The sequence below is a fragment of the Podarcis gaigeae genome (assembly GCF_964106915.1).
Source record: "Podarcis gaigeae genome assembly, chromosome: 4".
Taxonomy (NCBI): Eukaryota; Metazoa; Chordata; class Lepidosauria; order Squamata; family Lacertidae; genus Podarcis; species Podarcis gaigeae.
In genome coordinates, this window is record NC_139677.1 from 36,004,611 (window position 1) to 36,022,262 (window position 17,652).

Sequence of the window (17,652 nt, forward strand, 5' to 3'; positions counted from 1 at the left end):
CAGCATCAGGAAATCATGATGCAGGATTTAATTGTGAATTGCTTTTCAACTTGACGGTTTGCTTTTCTGGTTTAGGTACTATTTACAACGTAGCTCTTAAGAGTCTGTTGCAAATAGTCTGCCTGTTGACTGCCACCGAGTCACATTCTCATATTGTATCAGTACAACAAAGTTTTTTTGCAAATCATCTGAATTTTTTGGGATTTAGTAAAACTGTATTCAGCATTAGCAGCTGCAGCAAACTGTGGACAGGCCTGCCAGCAGCTTTATCCTTTGTTGACTGACTGTTCGTCTAGCTCTGCAGAGAAATGTGATGTTGTGGCAGGGTTGTGTGAGTAGCAATTTGCCGAGTGGTTTGCCAGGTTCATGCCAAGGAGAATTTAGCAGGTGTGATTTCCCTGTCACGGATCCATTCCAACAGGAGATGCTAATTTCAGTGGCATGTTAAGGGTCAAACAATATTTTGTGGGTAATGCGTGCATAATTTCTCAACCTTTCTAAAAAATGAAAAGCGCTGTGGGCAGATGGCAACCTGAGCACAGAAGTGGCAGGGCTGCTTAATCCTTCCTGCCGTTTGTCCACTCAAACTATCACACACATCCTGGGGCAAAGCTAGAGGGATCTGATACAGTGGTACCTCGGGTTACAGACAGTGGCGTAGCGTGGGTTGTCAGCACCCGGGGCAAGTAATTTGCACCCCCTAACCCGTGGATTTGCGCCCCCTAACCCTAACCCCCAGATGTTGCGCCCGGTGCGGCCGGCCCCCCCTGCACCCCCCACGCTATGCCACTGGTTACAGACACTTCAGGTTACAGCCTCTGCTAACCCAGAAATAGTTCCTCGGGTTAAGAACTTTGCTTCAGGATGAGAACAGAAATTGTGCGGCGGCAGAGCAGTGGTGGTGGGTGGCACCATTAGCTAAAGTGGTACCTCAGGTTAAGAACAGTTTCAGGTTAAAAATGGACCTCCGGAACGAATTAAGTTCTTAACCTGAGGTACCACTGTATATGTTCCTTCATAAAAACAACAACAACAACACTAGCTTTTTATTACTTCCCTGAGCATCTTTTCTTAAACTGAGCAACAAACCAACAACAACCAAAACCACAGACAGCAAGGAAGGCCTGGATACCTGCATTACGCCAGCCAGGGATTTCTTTTTCCTCTGTGCTGCCAGTTTATTATGTTGGTGTTTAACGATCTTTTACATTTTTGTTTCTTATGGAAGATACACAACTGGAAGTAATTTATGGATGAAGTTTTCCATGCTAGTATGAAGGAATTGCTAGCAGAAATAAATGGGAGTATTAGTTCTTTTTAAATGCATCTTTGAACTATAGTTTAGCATTAATGTGAATGAGTAGCAGTGAGCTTCAGACTCCCTGGCTCCCTTTCTTCCTCTGGCCTATCTGCAAGGAAGAGGTTGGAAACTTCTGCTTTAAAACTAACCAGAATTCTTTGCTACATCCTATATCGGGGAAACTGGTTAGCTTTCACTCATTTTCTTTCCGTTTCCTTCCCTTCATCTCTTCTTGCTTTTCTTTAATCATTTGGATATAGCCACTCGCTTTATCCTATACAGTAGTGACCAGCAGCATTCCTATGTGTGTGTCTGTTTTTTTTTTGTAATACTTGAGAAACTAAACTATATAAAATTGCTTTATTTCAGTCTGAGAGAAGCCAAACATTTTCTCTTCCAGTAACATTATTCTAGAAATAGCTTCTTGCTCTGTCTTTCTAGAAAGTGTGAGATGGTAGTAGTTGCATTTGTAAACCAATGTGCTGGCAGGATCTTAATTTCCAAAATACAGTGGTACCTCAGGTTACATACACTTCAGGTTACATACGCTTCAGGTTACAGACTCCGCTAACCCAGAACTAGTGCTTCAGGTTAAGAACTTTGCTTCAGGATGAGAACAGAAATCGTGCTCCAGCGGCGCAGCAGCAGGTCCCATTAGCTAAAGTGGTGCTTCAGGTTAAGAACAGTTTCAGGTTAAGTACGGACCTCCGGAACGAATTAAGTACTTAACCTGAGGTACCACTGTACAAGTAATAAAAAGCCAAGCGCTCTAATCTATGCAAAGGGCCCTGCCATTGATTTCAGACTGACCCAGGAAGATTGAGATCAGCAATTAAATTCAATAAAGAGGAATAAAAATATTAGAAAAAAGGTGTGTAAATCCCAGGTAGTAAATAATATAGGCATTGCATCATTTATGAAACAGTATGTGATTGTGAAGCAGTTCCACTAACTGAATAAACCACTTAAAAATGTAGGCTCTGTGCAACTTGAATATGGTTTCAAGTTCTGGTTCAATTGTTTATGTAGTGATTGGAATGCTAATATCTGTATAACATGGAACCAGGCCAATTCTTCCATTAAATATGGAGAATTTCCAGGAAGCTTATATTGGCATAATATTTCATATCCATTGGATGATTTGTGGAGTTAACGTGCATGAATGTGTACACATGGAAACGTTCTGTGTGAATGTGTTGATTGCACAAGTGTAGGGAAGGAAGCCTCACTAGACAGAGATCATGGTCCTATGTAGAGTGAAGCATGAGTAAGTCCATTGGAACTGGGCTTAAATGTGCTTAGCTCTTTGTACGATTGTGGCTGTGATACTGGGTTGAGGCCTGGGTTGTGGCTGCATTCAGCTATAAAAGATTGTTGGTGACTTGAGGGCACTAAAGTTTAAGCAATTCACCACAATTCTGCATAATAGCGTTCTTGTGAAGATAAAGGAGATGGCAACTGTAATTGTGAGGCACTTTGTGCTTTTAAGAAAGTGTTAAAATAAATTATTTTAGAAAAAAAGAGGCCCAGTTTATTAGGCCAAATGCATTTTTGATGAAAATTCTGTGAGAATTTTTGACAGAATGTTCTTGCTTTATGGGTTCAATACACTGCCATCTAATCACAGTGGGATTTTTTTTCTGGTTGAACATACTGATGGAATTAATCAGAAAGTCAAAAATTATTTCTAAACTGACCTCCACACCATGAATATTTGCTTAAAATGAGAGTTATTCATAGGGTGCAAGAGAAACTATTTCCAGATATATCCTTTGCAAATGAGCAAAATAAGGTATTTGCAATGGTATTTTGCCACATTCTCTTGCATAGTTCAGGGTTGCAAAGCAATTTAGTGGTCCACCAGCCCACCCCCAAATTTGTATGGATTACTACCTCAAAAATTTAAAGTGTAATCCAGAAACAAATTTCATGAAGAACAGCCCCATGCAACAAATAAAACGAGTTGCATCAGGGGTGGAGGATTGGATCCACTTGGCTGACCAGATCCAATCCAATAAACCCCACCCCCTTCCATGCCAAGTATGACAGATGGGTGGGGTTGGGTGTAAGTTTTACATCAAACACATCTATTGAAGGTCTACTATAATTTCTTTTCAGTTCAGTAGAGCCTGGGGCCATTTGTAGGTTTTCAAGATGGGTATTATACCATCTTATATTTTTTAAAAGTTGTATCTTTGGGAAAATACGTCTCCAAACTCTTTTTAAAAAACAAGGTTACAAAACTTACAAACTTATTGCTGTGCTCACAAGATAGAATTTTAAAAATATGTATTTCAAGGAAACGTAGATCATCACAATGAACCTATTTTTATCATTGCCGATGTGCAGAAGTTCACAGGTTTTAGTACATATTCATTTGAAAAGTACTTTCCCCCTGAACCTCTTAGCAGCCACTGTTTTACAAATGTTTTAACCCACATAAATTCTTAATTTCTGCTTGTACTTTTTTTGCGATGGAGATGTTATCAGTAAGGTAATAAGAAAAAGCTTCCCTTCCCCTGTGTATTGTGCATTTTTGCACCTTATGAGAATATTGAATAGACTTCATTATTATTTTTTCAATACAAGTCTGAATCCCACCATTTGATTACCTAAACCAAAAGCATTTCCATATGCCATCCATCACCCTGACCACTGTAAAATGCTGAATATTCAGATTAAATTGGAACTTTTTTTTCTATGAATAAGGAATTTGGTTCAATTCCATAATATACAGTGTCTCTGGGGAGAGAAAATTGAGCTGAAGGTCGCTGAAGGCAAGTGAGAAAATTGTATTATCCAAATACAAAATTCTTTTTCTTATCATCAAAACCTGAAATACAGCCATGGGGAATAAAGGGGTCAAGGGAGGATTCAATTAGAGGTGAAAATGGAAAAGGTGCATTTTTCAACTTGCCTTTCATTTTTCCAAACAAGTGGCAGCAGTGAGCCACAGGAGTACAATGAACTATTTGTCAAGCGGTTTAAACTTTTACAAAATGTAAATTGGAAAACACTCTTGAGCGGTTATAAAAAGAGATTAGACACAGGGAGCGGTTGAGTTAGCATATCTCTTGAACACAAAGTAGATTACAATAAACATAAACTGCAATACCTATCACAGGACACCCAATTTTTAAGAACAAGCAGAATTCTCTGTTTATTTTGGGTTGTTCTCTTCCTTTGTGCCCCCCCCCCAGTTTTGAGGGGATGCGCATACATGGTGTGAGAAAATTAAAAGTACCTTTGTGTTTTGATATTTTGTGCTAATTGTGGCGATGAATTAAACAAGATGTATGATTGGTTTGATGATATGGCTAAAGGCAAAAATCCTTTTGGGATGAGGGAGCCAGGGGAAGAGGAAAGCAGGAGATGGTGACATTGTATGCCTGTTAGCCTAGGAACCAACTCCTAGGGACTGAAATCCCTTTGCCCCCTGCCAAAAATATTTGAAGGTAAGGTGCCAGTCCCCCCCCCCCCAGGTTGATTGGCATTGTGTGGTGTGTGTGTGTGTGTGTGTGTGTGTGTGTGTGTGTGGTAATCTTGTGACTGTGTGGGGAGGGCTTACCTCCCCCACCCCATATTTTATTCAAGTTGGCACCCCTGCCTCTTAGGTTGGATTGTCCCCTTTTTCCACAGTAAACCATGGTTGTGAAAGACCCATTTTTCTTGTGTGAGGGAAGCAGGCAAAGAAACCATATTGTGCCAGTTCCAGTATCAGCTGAGAGTTGCCTCTTCTCAGTAATTGTATTGCTAGATAATCAATTCTAAATCCTTACCTCGGCGTAAAAAATATTGTTATTTTCTCAGAACTCATTTATTTATTTCAACAATGTATATACTCTTAGTCGCTAAGCAGTGTACAGTAAGGTTAAAGAGAGGCAACAAAGATAACATCAGTTAAAACTAAAACCAGAAACTTACCTAAAATGCCTGTTGGAATAAAAAGGTATTCACTAGGTGTCATAAATTCAACAAGGAGAGGGCTTGTCTAATCTCACTTGGGAGGCTGTTCCACAGAACTGGGCCCACAATACTGAACCCATGGCTCCTGGTGGATAAAAGCTATGAATCTGAGCAATGAGGGACCACCAATAGTGACTACCCTGAAGGCCTCAGTGTTCAGGTAGGGATATAAGGAATCAGGCAGTGCTTAAGGTATCACATCTTGGGGCTACCTTTGAAGGTGACCTGGAAACTACAACTAATCCAGAGTAGCCGCCGAGACCATATAACACCGGTCCCGAAAGACCTACATTGGCTCCCAGTACGTTTCCAAGCACAATTCAAAGTGTTGTTGCTGACCTTTAAAGCCCTAAACGGCCTCAGCCCAGTACAGTGGTGCCTCGCAAGACGAAATTAATTCGTTCCGCAAGTTTTTTCTTCTTGCGAGTTTTTCGTCTTGCGAAGCACGGTTTCCCATAGGAATGCATTAAAAATCAATTAATGCGTTCCTATGGAGACCGCTTGCCAGACTGGCGGTGTGGAGAAGGGGTTCTCTCCCCACCGCAAGCCTTCAGCACAGGTACGGGAACAGAGGGGAAGGCGCACAGCGCTTCTCCTCTGTTCCCGGGGCTTGCGGTGGGAGGAGGGTTTTTCCTCCCCACCGCCAACATTCAGAACAGCATTCTGAATGTTGGCGGTGGGAAGGAAAACCCTCCTCCCACCGCAAGTCTTCAGGACAGCCATCCGAAGGCTGGCGCGGGGAGAAGGGCTCTCCGCCCCACCGCCAGCCTTCGGAGGAGCCTTCCAAAGCCTGGCGGGGGGAGAAGGGCTCTCCGCCCCACCGCCAGCCTTCGGAGGAGCCTTCCGAAGCCTGGTGGGGGGAGAAGGGCTCTCCGCCCCACCGCCAGCCTTCGAAGCAGCCTTCCGAAGCCTGGCGGGGGGAGAAGGGCTCTCCGCCCCACCGCCAGCCTTCGGAGGAGCCTTCCGAAGCCTGGCGGGGGGAGGAGGTCTCTTCGCCCCACCGCCAGCCTTCGGAGGAGGTCCGAGAACAGTGGGGAAGATGCGCTGCGCTTCCTCGCTGTCCCAGAGATTTCCCTATGGGCTTTCATCTTGCGAAGCAAGCCCATAGGGAAATTCATTTTGCAAAGCGCCCCCAAAACGGAAAACCCTTTCGTCTAGCGGGTTTTCCGTCTTGCGAGGCGTTCGTCTTGCGGGGCACCACTGTATACCTAAAGGAGCATCTCCACCCACATCATTCAGCCCAGACACCGAGGTCCAGCGCTGAGGGCCTTCTGGCGGTTCCCTTGCTGCAAGAAGTGAAGTTACAGGGGACCAGGCAGTGGGCCTTCTCGGTAGTGGCACCCACCCTGTGGAACACCCTCCCACCAGATGTCAATGAAATAAGCAACTATCTGACTTTTAGAAGACATCTGAAGGCAGCTCTGTTTAGGGAAATTTTAAATGTTTGATATTTTATTGTATTTTAAATAGACCCGTGATTGGGAGTAGCCAGATGGGCAGAGTATAAATATATTATTATTATTATTATTATTATTATTATTATTAGTGAATTAATACAAGAACCTTAAATTTGGCTTAGTGGCATACGGGCATTCAGCGCAAACCTTTAAGCACTGGAGTTAGCTCAACTCCTCACCAACAGTCCAGACGCAGCGTTCTGTTATCAGCTGGAGCTCTCGGCCAAGAAGATGGAGAACAACATTTTCAAATTCATTCTCCTGCTACGTCTTACTCATTTTCTTACAGCAGACCATAAATCACTTCACCTCAAAAAAAGGTCCTGGGACTAGGATGGCTGGCCAGTCCCTGACTGACTTTCCCTCTTACTTCATGCAGCAGTTACTTCCCCAACCATATCAACTGCATTTCACACACACCTCTAACCTAGTTAAAAAGGGGTGTGTAGGATTCTCTTCCTCCTTTGCTCCCCTGCAGAGTAAAACACCTCAGAATTTCACAAAGGGCTGGCGGAACACATTTTGCTGTCTAAGGCAAAGAACAAGATGGTGCATGCCCCTACCCTCCACTGCATATACAGAAGCGGACTGGCAACTGAATCTTGTTTCAGTTAGGCAAAAGGATAGTTTCTTCCAGAACAGACTAGTTTATGTGGTAGAGAACAGACCATGAGGCACAGACATCCAACAGAAGGAAAATGGTCATGGGCTGCCACTGCTACCCTCCAATATCTGCTGCCTGAAGCAGTTGACCCCCAGTGTCTGATGGTAGATCCAGCTTTGCTTTTACACTCCGCTCCACTCCCACAGAACTATTTGAACCATTCCCAGTTGGGCTGACAATGAAACTAAACCAAAGGGCTTCTCAACACATTAGAGGCCCAAAGCGGTTAAAAGATTTTGGTGCCCCCATATACAGTGGTACCCCGGGTTACATATGCTTCAGGTTACAGACTCCGCTAACCCAGAAATAGTACCTTGGGTTAAGAACTTTGCTTCAGGATGAGAAGAGAAATTGTGCTCCGGCAGCGTGGCAGCAGCAGGAGGCCCCATTAGCTAAAGTGGTGCTTCAGGTTAAGAACAGTTTCAGGTTAAGAACGGACCTCCGGAACGAATTAAGTACTTAACCCAAGGTACCACTGTATATCCAGTTCAAAATATAACCAACAATAAAGCATAAAATGTTGACTTTATAAAATTATTTTATAAACTCCAGCATGGCTGAATTTTCTTTTTTTGCACTGAAAGTATGGCACACATATTGTTGGAGCCTTTTTTCGTGGAACATGATTTAGCTGCACCATATGGTCCATGGTGAATCTGGTAATGGAAAATTGATCTGGTGCCCCCCTTCCCTTGATGCCCTAAACACATGCTTATTTTGCTTAATGGTTAATCCAGCCCTTCTCAAGCACATGCACTCTTGGTCGAAACTAGATGTTGCCTCTGTGCTGCCCCGAGAAACCTGGGATTCTCATATATTTGCCTAAAAGAATGTAAATGGTCCCCTACGCTGTATGACAGGGATGGGAAATCTATATTGTAATCTTTATTACTGTTTAAATTAATCTAATGATGGAAGTAAACAGAAATGTGAGGTATTATTAACTGCAAACCTGGAATGGTCCAGTGACAATGACTTTGTTGAGAGAAGCTTAAGGAATCTTAGTAGAAAATATAAAAAACCCCTAAACATAAAACCAGTAGCTTACTGCTAAGTCCGTTTTTTTTCCCTTCCTGAAAGTCATAATGTTCCAACATTGAGACTCCTCATTATTATCTGGATCACAATAATAAAGCTACGTTTGCATTTAAATTAGATTGGGCACCTTTATACACCGTATAGAATAAAATCTGTGAGTCAGCATAATCATATGCTTCCTAGAATGACATTTCTCTCACTTTTCAGTCTTGAATTCTGCTTCCTATCTTGAAAGTCAGCTGTCAAAAACGCAGTAGCCCTGGAGGAAAATGTTAAGAAATACAGATAGATTATATGTGAAATTTATGGATAAAAAGCAGAGCTGCACAGAATGTAAATCTTTAACCTGTATCTGATCTACAAAGATTGTGGAAACCTGGAAGCACACTGCGAGACAAAATGGCCAAGGAGATCACACAGCTGCTTCCTAAATTTAATCTTGGGGGGGGGGGGCATTCATTACCTTTGGGTCAGGTAAGTGCCCTTAGCCCCATGTCAGAAGAATGACTAACATATATCTTGCCTGATGTACTAAGAACAGGAAACCAGAAGTCTGCTAATCTAGTGTATTTACATAAACATTTGAACTCCCCCCCCCCCAAGTTTTATTTGTACTGTATTATCATTGATATATTTGCCACCCTGGGCTCCTCTGGAGGAAAGTGAGGGGTATATATATTTGTTGTTATTGGCATCGGCTTACCTTGAGAGACAATGGAGTGCACCTCCAGGGGTGAAGTCAAACTGCTGGATGATCACAGAAAAAGTTCAGACAAATGCCCAATTTACTTTTTTCGTTTTTTACAATCCAACCATCCCTAAAATACTGCATTTTTATATGTATTTTCATTATGATTTTATACCATGGACACTTTACCCCAGTATGTACATTTTTGTACATGTTACTTGCTAGAAAGCTGCACTGCAAAATTTAAATTACTGCAGATTCCCCCCTCCACCCCCCCCAAGAATGGCTGTGTTTTGGTTCATGTATTGCTTTGGAAACTGCAAATTAGGTAGGTTTGCCTTTAAATGTGAATTGGATCAAATCCCCCTACATCCCCAGATACAAGTCCTAGTTCTTAAAACAGCCGTACTCTAAAGAATAAGCACTGATTAAATTCTGGTGCTATTAGTCCGATTTATTTTAATATACAGTTGGAACATAGTTCATTAAACATTTACAATTAAAAAAAAATCATTAAACAATGGGAGTTTGAATTCAATGCAAATAGCAATATGTCTCTAAATTACCTGCAGGATTTCCTTATCCCACATGCACTTTGAAATCTTTGTTTCACATTTATATACTCCAGTGAAAAAGACCATTCTTCCTTCGTCAAAATTACAAAGCTGCTCTGCCTGAATAGTCAGAAATGGGACATCATTCTGCACACAGAAGAATAGTCTGTCCAGGATGCTATTAGTCAACATAATAGAACAATAATACTCTTCCCTTATTATAGTTACTTTAAAAAGTGAAAGTAGTAATTTCAGGGAGGAAGGGATGGTTTAATCAAGTCATAAGTCAGGAAGTCTGAACTTTATTATCGATTAAAAATGTGAAAAGCGATTTTCTCAATAAAGCAAATCACATTTCCTTCTTCCTTTTTTCTTTTATATATTCATTAAGGAATTTAATATGTCTGGATTTTACTTCGTATTGTGCTTCCTTTTTATTACTTTATATTACTTTTGCTTGTGTTCATAGACTAGATGATGTAATTGCCTTTTGCTGGGACCAAGTGTGCTTTGGTAATAATTTGAGGCAAAGCTCACTCCTCTTATTGGAGGAAAAGTTATTAACCATGTCTGTAAAAGTGTGTTCCTTTCCCTCTGATCAAAGGTTTGACTCCTTGTCAAAAAGTTCAGTTTTCCAATTGGGGAGAGGGGAATCTGTTCTCTTTTTAAAAAAAACAACAACAAACATTATTTCTAAATAAGAGTTTGATGCTCCATCTTCAAAATCAATTATCATTTTAGAAACCTTAAAATATTTGCTTGTGTACCACTCAGCCATGCAAGGAGATACAGACATTTATAAACAAACACACTTTAAACACAGACACTTATAATACACTTCCACTCATGCGATACTAGTGCACATGCACTAACTATACATGCTATTCATTCATGCACATAATTGCAAAATTAGTGATTTTCCTAAAGGCCCTGTTTGGTACATAACATCAGCTATTAGGGCTCATCCCCCCCCCCTGTGCTTTTCCTGCGAAAACCCGCTCTTTAGTGCTGAATAGGAGCAAACAGCAATCTACAGAAAACCCAAATTGCTGTTTGTTCCAATTCAGCGGTAAAGAATGGGTTTTCCTTGGAAAGTGGCGAGGCAAGAAAAAAAGTGCTCAGACATGGACCAGGAAAGTGCAGACCCGTGCCTAGAAAGTGAGGGGCAAAAGGCTAGTGTGGATGAACCCATAGTTTAGCATTGCAGGAACAAACCTTAGCCTTGTGCACTTCCCTTTCTTCTCCTAGTACATGCCAGAGGATGAGACTGAAACATCCACCTCTGCTTGCAAAGTGACCAGAGTTCTCCATGCTACATCCATATTTGGGGGACTTTATTACCTCCAACCATGGTTTATTAACAATCCATGATCACAAATCAACCTATGGTCTGGTCCTGGCTTGTTTGAACAAACTGTTTTTTAATGGCAGATAACAAGGAGCTCTGGTTACTTTATAGGCAGGAGCAAAAGCTTCTGGTTCCCTTGCAAACATGATACCTCATGAGGAGTATGCAAGACCAAAAGTGCTGTGACTTGTTCTCATGGGGCTGAACTATTGTTTACCACTTTATGTGAAATAGGCTCCAAATGGATCAATGATCTGGCTCTCTGTGTTCCTATGAATGCCTCGCAGGCTTCCAACTCTTGGAGAATGGCAATCTGATGGAGCTTAAGGTGCATTGTAAAATGCCTTGACACAGCAGTTATGAGCATGAAGGACATTAAGCATATAGCATGTTCATATAGTTAACTCTGGCTTCTGAATATGAATAATTAGGCCCATCACTAAAGGGCAGTGAGACATTGCCCTTGCTTCCCCTACCCTAAAGTGTTTATATTTCAAACTTTGCTTCCATTGGTATTTGTCTGAACTCTTTCTTAAACAAGTTGGCTTAAAAAAAATAAAATCATACAATAAAATGCATAGACCTCTGAAGGTGAGCCTAGTTGTTTCATCTTTCAGACAGTTTACTTCCTTGTCATACTTGAGCACCCATCCTAGTTATTGCCTTGTTGAAATAATTGAACTTTAGAAAGCAATTGAAAAGAAAAGTTGGGGGAGACGGAGGTTCTTTTAGACAGAAACAAGAGGAAAAGCTTTCAGCATAAATCTTGGAATGGCTGCTGTACCGCAGAGTTTATGATCGCACTGTTTTATTAGTAGCTTACTTTTGCTCTGCATACAGACAAATACTGTGTTTTGAGAAACGGTGCTTGGAGGAGGCATGTTCTTTGAAGGAAAATAGGAAGGAGGCTATCAGACAAAATTGCTTGTAGCAATGGTTGCCATCTAGTGGACTTGTGGGAGAACTTACCGTAGTAGAAGATGGAATAGGTGAAAAAATAGTACAGGGGATAGCTGCTAAAGACTATTCAGATAAGGGCTGTGGGATGAGTTTTAGCATTGGCATTGGCACTGAAAAAACAACGTGAACTTGGCAAGCAAAGTTTGTCAATCATACAACTTGATGTGTGTTAGTAATGCAACATCTGCAGCCCAAATTCCAGATGATTACAGGGAGAAAGTGCAATTTCCTTGCTACTGCAGCAATAACTAACCGAGATTTTCTTGGATGACACTGCTCCTCAAGATTTTCCCTCAACCCGCCCCACTAAAAAGATGAGCAAAAGTAGAGGCAACAGACATATTTAACTATCCTCCAAATTAAAGGTCTAGTTCCTGGGTGAATAAAAATGTTTTAGCCAAAGCAGCTAGTGATGGCACCAGGAGTGCTTCCCTAAGGAGAGCATTCCACAAACAGGGAGCCAGCACTGAAAAGGCCTGTTCTCATGTTGCCACCCTCCACACTTTCCTCAGAAGGGGGCACATGGAGAAGGGCCTCTGATGATGAACCCAGGGTCCAGTTTGGTTCTTTAGAAATGTGCAGAAGGGAATTATGCCATGGTAAGTATGTATAGATTTAATCAAGTTTATTTAACTGGTTGCAAAATATGGCGGTATCTGAGGTAAGAGGGAAGCAAGAGAAGTTGGAGGCCTTCACATCATGTTGCAGGAGCAAGCCACTCAGTTTGGACCAAATCTCTGAAGAGGATTCTGCATTTTACAGCTTGTGAAAGTACTTTCCTAACACCAGCTCCTAACTGTAGCAATACTGTCATTGCTAACATTACTGTCTTTAGAGTTTTGTATGTAGGAATTTTATAGTGGTATAATTGGCTATAACAAACAACCCTATTTCACTTTAAAAAATATTTCACCCATCCTTCTGGAAGAATATTTTATATCAAATTATTATTTTCCATGGAAAAGCTGGGAGGAGGGGAAATCTTCAGAGAGAAACAACAGCCCCCCCCCCGATTTTTCTGGGTCTCCCCAGGCCTCTCCATCCTTAAATATATTTACTCCCTTATATTAATATTTAACTTTTTCTTTATTGCTTGGTATTTAAGTGTGTTAAGATGCTAATGATCAGCACAACAGATTTGACATAAAACTTCCTGTCATTGTGATCTTCTACTCTATTTCTTCTGGTTTCAGATCTAAATTTAACTGTCTTTCACAGCCCTGCATTGTTAATTCACACCCAGATATTGTTCCTCTTATTTCTTCAGTGACTAGCTAATGTAGCTTAATTTTAGCAAAGGGTATGCATATTAGATGCCCTGCTGCAATCAAAATGCTCTTTAGTTTTGAAGTTTCTTTAATGTTGCTACAAATGCAATCTTTGTAATAAGACATGTTTATACTACTGAGAATTCCTTCTGGGAGATCATTTCATTTGCTCATATTACAAAAATATAAATATAAATAAATTAGGGGAACACTGTCTCTCCTCATGAGCTGAGGGAAGAACAAGATACACTTGTTACATCGATGTAAGAAGCAATTTAGAAGCTGAACGGCTGTGGCATAGATTTTTGCAGTACAGAAGTTCAGTGTGCAATGTTAAGATGCTGTCGTAGCGAGACCCATGTTCAAATCCTTCTGTGTTGCCCAGGGAAGTCACTGCCTCTCATGGTTACCTGACCTACATGTTAAAAAGAACCACGTGGTACAGACTTTCTGAGACTGTTACTACTTTCAGAATCCAGGGGTCACTATTAAGTCATTTGTCATGAACCTCAAGACTCTCATTTGTCACAGGATGAGGCTGGGACTTCAGAGTGGGGATTGCTGTCCCAGTGTTGTTGTTTAGTCGTGTCCGACTCTTCGTGACCCCATGGACCAGAGCACGCCAGGCACTTCTGTCTTCCACTGCCTCCCGCAGTTTAGTCAAACTCATGCTGGTAGCTTCGAGAACACTGTCCAGCCATCTCATCCTCTGTTGTCCCCTTCTCCTTGTGCCCTCCATCTTTCCCAACATCAGGGTCTTTTCCAGGGAGTCTTCTCTTCTCGTGAGGTGGCCAAAGTATTGGAGCCTCAGCTTCACGATCTGTCCTTCTACTGAGCACTCAGGGCTGATTTCCTTAAGAATGGATGCGTTTGATCTTCTTGCAGTCCATGGGACTCTCAAGAGTCTCCTCCAGCACCATAATTCAAAAGCACCAATTCTTCGGCGATCAGCCTTCTTTATGGTCCAGCTGTCACTTCCATACATCACTACTGGGAAAACTATAACTTTAGCTATACGGACCTTTGTTGGCAAGTTAATGTCTCTGCTTTTTAAGATGCGCTGTCCCAGTACCACCTAACAAAACATAAGCACATCTGCAATAATATTCCATTGTGCCTTGAAGATGTTGGGTTCCTCTCCTCCAGGTTAGAGGAAAGCTCAGAAGCTCTAGGGCAACTGCAGTCTCTCACACTCTGATGGAGCCATTGGTAGGTAAAACAGGCTGGGCCTCTTTAAATGAAATGACTCCTCTCAGCCAATGTGGCATTAGCAACTGAGACAGAACTGCAGCTCTTATTTAAGGCTCAGTCTGAGGATGACTGCTGCTGAAGCAACATCTGAACACTTAGTCTTCAGCCTGAGGCCTGTATGGAGCTGTCCAGAGTACCTTTGGCTCTGCTCACAACAGAATGCAATTTAATGCTTGTCCTGAGGGGAATGTTCCTTAGGATGACTAATCTTCATGTTCAGAAGACTCACGTGGCACAGCCCTGTTGTACCAAAATGCCAAAGAAGGGATTGCATGCTTGAATGTTACTACATGCAAATCACTCCTCAAACAAGACATCATATTTGCTCTTGACACAAAGGTGGAAACATTCAAACTGCACTGTGAAGTGACTAAGTCCTGGTTAACCGTACTGCATTCACTTTGATTGCATAGACTAGTTCTAACTATTTGGGATTAACTTGGAATTAAATGAAATAAGAAAAGCAGTATGCTAAGGCTGATACCCTATGCACTCTTACTAGAGCGTAAGCCCTGTTGAACAGAATAAGGCCTTGAATCTGAGTAAACAGGCCTTGCCTTGGGCTACATAAGTACAATGTGAAATATATAGAGTAGCTTTATACTGAAGGTATTTATTTATATTGAGCAGATTTGCAGTAGCACCAAAAAGCCGAAAGATAATGTAATGAGATAATCAGCTTTGAGCAGAGTGAAAATAGTTCTTGGTTATCTTCCTTAACCTCTTTTCTTTGCTTGCTTACAGGTTGTCCTTGAATTCACATTCTTGTGCACAGCAGCTGCAGAACTCCCTGGACTGGATTGGGGAAGTGGCGCTGGGCAAAGGTGGTACCGCCCCATGCCAGTACAGTGGTACCTTGGGTTACAAGCACCTCAGGTTACAAACACTTTGGGTTACAGACTCCACTAACCCAGAAGTAGTACCTTGGGTTAAGAACTTTGCCCTAGGATGAGAACAGAAATCGTGCTCCGGCGGTGCGGTGGCAGCGAGAGGCCCCATTAGCTAAAGTGGCACCTCAGGTTAAGAATGGTTTCAGGTTAAGAATGGACCTCCAGAATGAATTAAGTTCCTAACCAGAGGTACCACTGTATTCTAATTTCAATCTTCTCCACCTAAACTTCTTAATTGCCTTTCAGAGCTGCAGTGTGCTTTTTCCTATAGGACAAAGATTGTGTTTGGGAAGGGGGAGGTGACCTGGTTTGGATAAAGAGCGAAGCACCACCTTTCTGATCAAATCTCACTCACCCTCACCCCCAATTAATGACTGGTCTGAACTAATTTTTAAAAGCAGTAGCTCTAATCTTGGATATCCCAGGGTTTTGCTGGTTTGGCTCTTGACCTACTGAGAAATGAAGATGACATTTGAGTCACTGTTTTATTTTGAGGGCAGCTGAACATTTGAGCAAGGTAGTTTCCAACTAGCTAGACCCAGGGCTTTTTTTTTCAGTTGGAACCCACTGGAACCCAGCTCTGGCACCTCTCAGGTGAGTGCCATTACCTTATAAGAGAACAAGGTAGGTGTTCAATGGTGAGTTCCGGTACCTCTTTTTCTAGAAAAATAGCACTGGCTAGAACAGAAAAGTAAATAGAAAGGGAATTTCAAAATATTGTACCCTGCCATTCATTCAAGTCAAAAACCACTCACAGTGCCTGACAATAATTTAAATTATATTCCTATTGCAAAATAAAATGTATTTCCAATGCAGATAGTGACTATGGGTGTAACTGAGTCTAGACCATTCCTGCTATTATTTTTGCTGCCCATCCCTGATTGTCTTCCAAAGCTACTTTATATGTATGGATGAAATCTCCTGAGCCACTGCAGGTGGTTATTTAATCCAGGCTCTGTCTACCAATTTAGATGGCTTTGAAGGAGGATTTGACAAATTAAAGGAGGACAAGGCCATCAACGCCTTCTTGCCTTGATGACAGTATACTATCTTTAGGATCAGGAACACCATGCCTCTGAATACCAGTTGCTGAGGAGCAACAGTGAGTGAGAGCTGTCATATTCATTTCTGGCCACTGGGAGAAAGAAGATGGTTGTCTGATCCAAATAGAATCTTGTGTTTCCTATGGCAGGACAGGGCAGAAAAAGCACCAGATGGATTTAGGAGGCAGCTAATAATAAAGATGCTCTTCTACCAATTTGCAGAATCTTCTCTACTTGTTGAGTCTGCTACCTACCCATTAAGTCTAGGGATGATCAAGAGGAGTGGCCAAATCAGCATAGTGCAGTAGGTAAAGGAGGTAGGGAAGCGGGTGGTGCTGTGGTCTAACCCACTGAGCCTCTTGGGCTGGTTGATCAGAAGGTCAGTGGTTCGAAACTGTGCAGTGGTGGTGAACTCCCATTGCTCTGTCCAAGCTTCTGTCAACCTAGCAGTTTGAAAGCACACCAGTCCAAGTAGATAAATAGGTACCACTGCAGTGGGAAGGTAAATGGCATTTCTGTGCACTCTGGCTTTCATTACAGTGTTCCGTTGCACCAGAAGCATTCAGTCATGCTGGCCACATGACAGAGAAAGCTGTCTGTGGACAAATGCTGGCTCCCTCAGCCTGAAAGTGAGATGAGTGCCACAACCCCATAGTCACCTTTGACAGGACTTAACCACCCATGGGTACTTTACCTTTTTACCTTAGTGCAGTATGAGAGGGAAAGTGTGCACAAAGGAAAGATGAGGCTTGTAGATTGGGCAGGGAAGTTAAGGGAACAGAACAGTGGTCCAGCTCTACAATTCTGTGATTCTGATATTAGAGGAGTGTATCAGCATCTTGGTTTGGAAAGACCAGTTAATGTTATATAGCAAGCACTAGATGGCAGTGTAATCTACCAATAAAGCATTGCAAACCAGTTTTAAGGAAGCATTGATGGGATTATTCAATGGATTAATTATTGCATTACTTGATTTTTTTTAAAAAATCCAATTTTAACCTAATTTTAATTAGACATTACCCTGTCAAGTCACGTTTGATGGTGGTAGTATGACTTAAAATGATCGGTAGGCATTTTTTAAAATAAAAATGTAGATGATCTCTCTTGGATTAAATATTAATCTGTAAAATGATCTGTACCAACAAAAAAGCACCACACAACACTTTTATCTCAAGTATATTCTTTTAAATACCTTCCTAATATTATCTTTACAATGTAACATTCC